A 6,019-nucleotide genomic window follows, 5' to 3' on the forward strand; every position below is an offset into this window, starting at 1 on the left:
CCAGTGCCCAGCCCCAGCACCAGCGTGCCCACTCACAGGCCTGCTGGCCTTCTGGAAGCCGGCATGGTGAGAGCCAAACCGCCACCCAGCCTGGTGCTGGTGCCTGCCCTGCCCTGCCCATCAAAAGGCCCTGGTGGGAACGAGGGCCCCCACAGGGGATCAGCCCCGAGGTGGCAAGGTGACCCCATCTGCCACCATGAAATGCCAGAAAGTGCCAGAAAGATGCAGGGACTTGAGAATAGCTCCCCTTTCCATGGCTCTTGTGGAAGAAGCCAGAACAGCCGTGCCGGGGCTTGCCTGAGCCGGACGAGCTGCGGGGGGAAGGCATGCTCCCGCAGGCACGGGGCACAGACACTTCCCCTGCAGCCTCCACATTTCATCTGACTCAGCGCATCCGTGATCAAAAGCTCCTCCTGACAGCCCTTCTGCAGAGGCCCAAACCCTCCACCTAAAACGTTACCGCCAGGGCCGGTAAGCGTCACTCCCTCATTCTCTGTGGCCCTGGGCAGCGCCAGGGGACAACACAGATCAGCTCCCTGCCTGGGCTGGCTGTCTCCTCACGTGACACGGGGTCTGGCACAAAGATCCAGTGTGTGGTATGTGGCTTTTACAGAATTGCCAGTGGCCGCTCACAGAACCCCTGGAGGAAGCAGCCACTCCCACCCCGGGGTTAAGGAGGGGGAACTGAGGCAGCAAGGCTGGTGACGGCCACCGGCCGTGGAGCAGGGTCTGCGCTCAGGCACCAGATGGCAGGGCCTCACTTGCCTGGCACTCCGCTGCTTTGGACAGGTCCTGGCCTGTGACCGCCCGGTGCTGGGCTCTGGCCTGTGACTGCCCAGTAGTGGCCCTGGCAAGGCTCCCAGGAGGCGGGTCTCAGCGGCCCAGTCATTCTGGGCAGGTGCCTGCGCCTCAAAAAGGGCCCTAGACCCCGAACTCCCAGGCCTGGGGGCCTTGGATGAGGGGAGCACCCGAGCCACCCCACAGTGCCCCAAACTGCTTTCAGGATCTTCATGGGCCACAGTATTTCAAAATGTACCAAACATCATCATCGTATAAGGGCACCCAACACGTATTTCAGTTTCCCAGGATTCCGCCCCTATCCTGCACAGCACCATATGAGGGAACATCTCTCTCAAGCCCTGTGCCGTCCACCACTGGCCAGCCGCTGAAATCTCGCCGTGGGGTTGGGCCCGGCCAGGCCTGTCGTCTTGTTCTGACAGGAACCCGCTAACAGACAGCCTGGAGGGTGGCAGCTCTGACTGGCCCTTGCAGGCACTGGGGTGGCCCCTTCTCCACATGGTCCAGTGCCCCATGCAGGGGGTGGGGTGAGGGCCATGGCCAGCCCCTCCAGACACAGCCCCAGCCTGGGGGCTGCTCTCAGCCACAGCCAGCTTTGTCTCTGCCAGCCTCTGCACCTGACTCCTGAGCACTGGTGGGGAGGCAGTGCCGGCACAAAGGCCCAGTTGGCTGGCACACCCTCCTCCGCAGGCCTGGGGCTGAGAGAGGAAGAGACTTGCTGGAGGTTTCAGGTGTCACCCCACTCCATCCCCCATAGCTGTGAGGTTCTTTGGATCCCTGGGCTTCACCTGGAGAGTTCCAGGGTGGCCTGGGGTCTCCAACATAAGCTCCACAGCCAGACCCAGGCGGGTCTCCTTCTTGAGCAGAAGCAGACACCCCTCCCCCCACACAGTGAGCGGGGATGGGGAGGGTGTTGTGGGGGCCCTCTCTCTGAGCTGCCTGCATACTCCCTGCCCCCACACAGTGAGCAGGGGGGTGGGGAGTGTGTTGTGGGGGCCCCCTCTCTCTGGGCTGCCTGCAGGCTGCAGCTTCTACCCCAGCCCAGCCCAGCCCCTACTGTCCGTCCCCAGCAATCAGGAGCTGCTCCCAGGGCGAGGGTGCTGTTGCTCATACCACAGGATTCCCTGGCACTCCCGGGGCCCAGAGAACCCAGCCTTTTCAACAATCCAGGTGAAGACAGAACAAGGCACTCTGAGGGAGAAAGAGTTTGTGTGGATGCAGCATGACTACGTGAGAATCACACACCTGTGGGGGGCATGTGTGTGCACACACGTGTGCACTTTTGTGTGTGTGTGTACACAAGTGTGCCCCTGCACTTTGCATGACTGGGAATGTGCACCTATGTGCACAATCGTGCATGCCCCTGTATGCATTCGCCTTGCACTTTTAAATGGAGCAGCAGCAGGTGAAGTGGGGCTCTCCCTGACTGGCCCCCAGTGTCTGGCGCCTGCACTCTGGAGCAGGACAGTTAACTCCTTCTAGGTTTTCCTACAGAGGACTTCCCCCGCTCTGCTTTCATTTATAGGAAAACAGGAGTGCCCTGAAAAACAAGTTTTGCTGAAATTCAAAACTATCTTCCAAAGTCCTTGCATCTGAATACTGAAGACTCCCCAGTGGGTGAGCCCAGAAACAAGACCACCTTCTACGGGAGGGTCTCTCGGGAGGGTCTCTCGTTACCTCGGTGCCGTGTGCCCTGGGGTGAGCCACACCCATGGAACCAGGGTCACTGAAGCCCAATCCCTGCAGGGCTTCAGAGGGAATGGGGAGTGAGGCGCAGGGACCCTGCCTTGTACCCACACCACTGGGCTCTGTGCTGACCACCAGACAGGAGGAGGTCCCAGTGGTGAGCAGGGGCAGGACGTGCACCTTCTGGGGGCTGCAGGGGGGCAGGGGGAGAGCTTGATGCCATGGCGGAGTGTAGGAGAGGCTCAGAGACAACGCGACTCATGAGACCAGGCTCCTGGCGTGGCCATCGGCATCAGCAACTGCCCCAGTGACACAGTCCCCTTCCTCAGCCTCACTCTGACTCTGGAGTACTGACTACAAGCACCTCTCGGGGGTCATGGCTGTTTCGCACACACAAATCCACCAGAGGAGAGACTGCAGGTAAGACTGCGGCACCTCACACAGCTGGGTGGCAACCAAGCGGCCAGGTGACCACCGAGCCCCCAGGTTCCTGATTACAGGGAAAGGCACAAACACCATTCAAGAACCTCAGCAATACAGCGACCAATCCTGACACAAAAAAGCGAAAGACTTTTCTAGCGATCAAGTGTAGCACAGAGACATGGAAAGATGCATCATTCTTGGCCAGAAAAAAATGTGCAAATCAGCAAACTGGGCCTCAGGCCTTCAACTCTCAAGGGTGCTTTTTAAGTTTTGAGAACTCAAACCCTTGCCAGAGTCAGCATTTCAGACACATTAGCTCTTCTCTAATAACCCCTAAAGGGGGCGACTGTTTTCCCATTTCAAGGGGACTTGGTCCTGCAAGGACTGGAATCAGGCTGTGGGTGGCCTGGAGCCTGAGTTCTCTCCGGGCGGGGGGAGGGGTGTGTGGGCAGCATCCAGACCCCTCTCTGGGCCTGCTTCCGCTTCAGCCTCCTGGCCACCCGCCTTCCACATTCCATTAGACACCTCCAAGGGGCCTTCCTGCCCCAGAGTGCTTGAGGCTGGGGCAGGCCCGGGACAGAAGAGGAACGCACAGCCCATTTGGTGAACCGTAGCTTTCCCTGCTGAGGCCTGCACTGACTTTACACCCCACTCTTAGATCTCAAGATTGCATCTCACCAAAGCTCACATAACAGTTTTTGTTTTTTCTATTCAAAGGCAAAAAACCATCACCTTTTACATCTCCTCCTTGATAACGTTTCATAAGCTCGGGGCTCGGGCCCCAGCGTCTTTCCTTTCCTTTGTCCCTGTGCGATTTAAAACATCCCGCCAGGGAGCCCTGGTCTGGGCCCTGTGGGCGCTGGCGGCCCGGCTCAGAGGGCAGCTCTGCAGCCTGATTAATGGCCCCGAGTGACCCTGGGCCGCGGTGGGGATGGAGCCGCGTGAGCTCACAGCCGCTCTCCGCCGGTGTTTCACCCCCTGCAGTTCACAGTAAATGAGGAATTATCTACCACTCAACAAGCAGGTGTTTTCAGCACATCTACTTATAAGGTAGCTACTTTTTTGAAAGGTCTATGCTACTATTTAACCTGGTGACTAAGTCGATTGGAAACAATGAAACAAATTATTGCAAGAATCCAGACGACATTCCTCCCTCCCCCTTTCCTGCTTCCTCACCCTCTGTAGCAAGCAGGTGTGGAGTCGAGTCGGAGGCAGGGGCTGGCTGCGTGGACCCCCGAGTGGGATTCCACCCGCGACAAGGCACCCAGGCCCTTTGGGCGGGGCTCCCCTGGGGTCCGCGTCCCCGCCGCCTCCCCTGGGCCTCTGCCGGGCTGGCTGGAGGCAGGAGGCCCCGGTTAGCAGCGTGGTGGGGAACTGGGTCCCGTGGTTGGCGGCAGGAAGGTCCCCACGGGCCCCGCGCACCGTTTGCCGCGCACGGGAAGCGGCGAGGCCGGCGGGGCAGCGGCTTCTGGGCATTGTTCTCGGACCGCGCGGCGCTCGGTTGGCATCAAAGGGGACCGCGCAACCCGACACCAGGGCGGACGCGGGGACAGAGGCCTGAGGGCGGTGGGGACAGAGGCGCACAAGGCCCGGCCCGCGGCGAGGAGCCTCGGAGCCCGCGCGGCTTCGCCTCAACAGGTTGGAAACGCGGAGACGACGCCCCGCGCTCCGCCGCCTTCCGCCCGCGGTCAGTCCCGGGACCCGGCGCTGCGGGGACGAGGCCATGACGGCGACACAGGCCGCGTCTCCCGAGACCCCGCGGCCCCGCCCCGGGCCCTCCCGGCACCGACGACCCCGCCGGCCGCGTAGGTTCGGTCCCCGCGCGGGGACTCCGGCCGCTCGCACCGCGCACCCCTCCCGGCCCGGACCCCGCGGGGAGAATGAATGGGCGGGACTCCGGCCACCCCGCCCCGCCTGCTCCGTCCGGCTCGGGCGCCTCCCGCGTGCGTGGGCAGGGCCGGGGCTGAACCCAGAGCGGCCGGGGCGGGGGTGAGGGAGCCGGGCGGGGACCCCAGCCAGGGCGGCGAGGCCGGCGGGGACCGGCGCGAACCTTCCCGTCCCGCCCGGGTCTTACCTGGCTCCGCGGAGGCCGCGCGGACCCCGAGCAGCAGGACCAGGGGCGCGAGCACGTCCAGGAGGCGCCGCCGCCGCGGCCACAACCAGGGACACCTGCGCGGGACAGGCACGGGTCAGGGCCCCGCAGAACCCAGCCGACCCCCGCCGGCCCCGCAGCCCCGCAGCCCCCGCCGCCCCCGCCGCCCGTCCGCAGCCGCACCTTGGCGTCCCCCACCCCCTGCCCGCAGCCCCAGCCGCACCTCGGCGCCATGCTCTCCCCAGGGCCGTCAGCGCCGCGGGATGCTGCCTCCTCCGCCGCGGTGCACCCGCTCGGACCGCCGCGCTCCAGCCGCCGCCGCTGAGAGGCCGGGCAGGGGCGGGCACGGGGCGGGGACGGGGCGGGGACGGGCGGGGGGCGGAGCGACCATTAGGGCCAGGCCCGGGGAGGGGAGAGGGGGCGGCGCAGCGGACCTGCGGCTGCGAGGAGGGGGCGGGCCGGGACCTGGGGGCGGCGGGGACGGGCGAGGACGGACAGGGACGCGCCGCGCCCCGAGGGAACTGCCCGAGGCTGCGACCCAGCATAGGGCCCGGGGGCTGCCCCGCGAGGAAGCCCGGGTTTATGCGGAAGGTGACCACCGCTGCCCGCCGGGCTACGACCCCAGCCCCTGAGTCCGGTGGGGCAGCGGGAAGGGGGGAGATTTGAATAACGAGATTCACCGCGGGGGGGACGGGATGGAGGAGGAAGCCGGCACCTCCCGCCCGGAAAGCCCCTGCAGGGTCCTGCCCCAGCTGCACGGAGGGACGCGAGACAGGAGGGCGTGCGAGGGCCAGCTCTGTCCCCAGGTCCCCCTGTCTCCAGGACCTGGCCCAGCAGAGCCTCTTCCTCCCCGGTTCCCAGGCTCCTCCTCCCTCCCAGGTGAAAACCCTGTTTCCATTTCTTCAGGGCCGGCATCCTGAGCCCCACCTGCGGCCCTGGGTGCTTTCCTCCTGGCAGCTGTGCCCCCACCCGACCGGACCGCTCCCTGCAACCAGACAGCCCTCACACCAGCAACCCCCC

At 64.4% G+C, this 6,019-nt stretch overlaps 1 long non-coding RNA gene across 1 annotated transcript; it reads left to right on the forward strand.

Moving 5' to 3' along the window:
- Window positions 1–353: 353 nt before the first annotated feature.
- Window positions 354–3,048, forward strand: LOC116481753 (uncharacterized). Its single transcript, XR_004251623.2, has 4 exons — window positions 354–471; window positions 1,869–1,968; window positions 2,324–2,415; window positions 2,814–3,048. It is a non-coding gene; the product is annotated as an uncharacterized LOC116481753 (long non-coding RNA).
- The last annotated feature ends 2,971 nt before the right edge of the window (window positions 3,049–6,019 follow it).

This window comes from Hylobates moloch, unplaced genomic scaffold (genome assembly GCF_009828535.3).
Source record: "Hylobates moloch isolate HMO894 unplaced genomic scaffold, HMol_V3 SCAFFOLD_14, whole genome shotgun sequence".
Lineage (NCBI taxonomy): Eukaryota > Metazoa > Chordata > Mammalia > Primates > Hylobatidae > Hylobates > Hylobates moloch.